This window comes from Dermacentor andersoni, chromosome 10 (genome assembly GCF_023375885.2).
Source record: "Dermacentor andersoni chromosome 10, qqDerAnde1_hic_scaffold, whole genome shotgun sequence".
NCBI lineage: Eukaryota > Metazoa > Arthropoda > Arachnida > Ixodida > Ixodidae > Dermacentor > Dermacentor andersoni.
The window spans coordinates 109,275,649-109,278,375 of NC_092823.1; the positions used below are offsets into that span (position 1 = coordinate 109,275,649).

General features: G+C 45.8%; 1 pseudogene; it reads right to left on the minus strand.

Moving 5' to 3' along the window:
• Positions 1 to 279: 279 nt before the first annotated feature.
• Positions 280 to 461, minus strand: LOC126546479 (U2 spliceosomal RNA; annotated as a pseudogene).
• Between the last annotated feature and the right edge of the window lie 2,266 nt (positions 462 to 2,727).

Genomic DNA, 2,727 nt, shown 5'->3' on the forward strand with positions numbered 1-2,727 from the left:
TTGTGACGTCATGACACAGAAAGCAATGTGCTGACCGTGTCTGGAATTAATAAACTCAAGAAATTTCGAGAGTAAGCTAACTGGTTTGACATACTTAAGCCTGTGTTTTAAGTGCTGCCGAAGTACAAAATTCAAACAAGTACGCGAAAATACAGCGCTTGGTTTCCTGTGCTTGCCTACTTGCATCAGTCTGGTCCTTCTACAGCGAAGCTGTACATGGCTAGGTTCTGGAAAATTTTCGTGCGTCTATCAAGCCCTGTAGATCGAGAATTTTTCCCCCATACGTGAGCCGATCGAGAAGATAGTGCAATAACAGGCCGACCCGCGGCGGAGGTGAAGAACGCTTTCGGCACTCCACCAAATTGCAAAAACAAGTTTAATATCTTAGGTTGAAATACAACCCATGTCAGATATTAGGCTGATAAGAACAGATACTACACTTTGACCCGCATCGGTGATGTCCATATTCGCAGCGCCCTCTCGTTGTCGGCGTTCCAAGCGCTTTTCCTCATTTCCTTCCGCTCTCCCACGGTCGCGGTCCCGTAAGCGTGCTGCCTCCAGGACCGCGAGGCGGAAATAAAATCGAATTGTCCATGTGGCCCCGATCCCGCAAACTTGGAACGTTTCACTGGAGCAACGGCCAGGTTTCAGGATGAGTTTGTGGGGAACCAATTTTGTGTGGTCCGTGTTGTGTGTGTGACCACTTGCGGTTTCCGGGTGACCTAAGAACCATTACTGCAATGCGGAACGTCGACCGACGCACGATGGCCTGGGCTACGGTGAAGCAGTGTGTGTCCTCGAAGTGCGGTGAGGTGCGTGTCTCGTCTACGTGCCTGGATTCGTTAGTAAAATGTGTCATGGCGGGTTTTGCAGCAATACACGGGTATGCATACCCCCCGATACCTTATCATCTTCCGAGGCTCAACATCGTGGAAGAGCGCCTAGTCCGGCCTCGCCTTCCATTTAGGTGCATACGGCGTCTGATGCACGGCAATGGACAGTTCATCGTTAAGGGCCCCGCATATACAGTTTCGCTGGTCACCCACCTTCATAGAGTGGAATGGCACTGAATTTGTGTTTGCGCAGCGAAATTTAGGCATGACTTGTAGGTCTATGTATCAGAGTGTAACCCATCAAAAAAGAAACCGAAGAAAATATCGAGGAATCCAGTACAGACCGGGACGTTATGATATCTATCACCAAACAGGCAAAAGCTGTCGCATTTTAAGAAGAAAAGTCCGAATGATGTGTAATAGATTTGCAGAACCAATTGCCTACAATTTTAGAAAAGCGACGCTGCAGAGTTAGCGCAAGCTATGATTAGATAACTGGCACGCCTTGAAAATAATGCTCCTTGAGATAGTCAATACACCAAATACATGCCAGGGTGAAGCGCGTGGTTAAGTTGTACTAACTAGACGTTAACATGAAATATCAGTAAATTTCGCGATTAAGAGGGGACAACAAGGTGACGCAGTCTTCTTTTCTTTACATCGTTTGTCGGTCCATGCTGTATTCTGCTGCACAGTTAAATTGATTAACTCTTTACACTTTAAGTTACCGCTACATGACTTTCTTCTCTCCGCAGAATGTGTTCTTCCGTAAGTACGCTATGGGAAAAGTTTTGGTAACGCTTGTTGAACGGCTCGCATTTCCTCTGCGTGTCACTGAAGATTAAATTATGGGGTTTCACGTGCCAAAGCCACTTTCTGTTTATGATGCACGCTGTAGTGGGGGACTCCGGAAATTTTGACCACCTGGGGTTTTTTAACGCGCCCCTAAATCTAAGTACACGGGAGTTTCTGCATTCCGCCCCATTGAAGCCACGGGTCAAGCGATCTGACACCTGCGCCACGTAGTTGGATACCATGGAGTTGGATGCGGCCGTCGTCGCCGGGATTCGATCCCGCGACCTCGTTCTTAACAGCCAAACACCCTAGCGACTAAGCAACCATGGCTTTTTTTTTCTTTATTGCCTGTTACTAAGCAACCATGGCGGGTTCTGCGTGTCCTGTAGCACGTTTTTAGTTTCAAACTATTATTGGATTATTGCGCAAAGTCAGAGTCAAAGTTTGCTCTCTCGCAGTCGTTCTCAAGTTTGCTCGAGAATTGCGCGAAACATTGAGTGACAAATCCGGATTAGAGGCAACTTCTCTTATACGAAACTAGCCGTTGAAGTGATTACACGTAAACCCATTGGTCGGAAGAGCGTCAGCTGTAACCCTGAAATCTCTGAAGGCTTCGCTGATTTGGCTGGTGTGCCTTTATATTGAGCACCAACGTTTTATTTTCTATATTCCGGACAATGGTATTAGTAATGCGCATAATTGGATTACTGTAGTAAATGCTCCTAAAGAGTGCCATGAAAACTGCGCGGTATCTAGATTGCACGCCAACTCTGATGGCTTCGCCTAATCAATAGCCTGACATGGCTCTAGTTTGAGTTTACTCAAAAAATTGCGTTTATCTTAGACAATCGGTTTCTATCTTTATGGGCACAGCTGGATGATGGGAGTAAACTTTATTACAGGCTGTTATAAAAAAGACGTGGTAACTAAATTGCTTGCAAGTAGTGTAGGCATTAGATGTTTTCTGCAAATGCAAAAATATTGTAAGTACGGAAACGTTCAAACGCAATATTCTTTTGATGACCGAGATCAACAGAACCTTGTTGCTGTTCCAGCCGTAATTGCCCATGCTAACTAACATTACAGTGCAAACCATCTG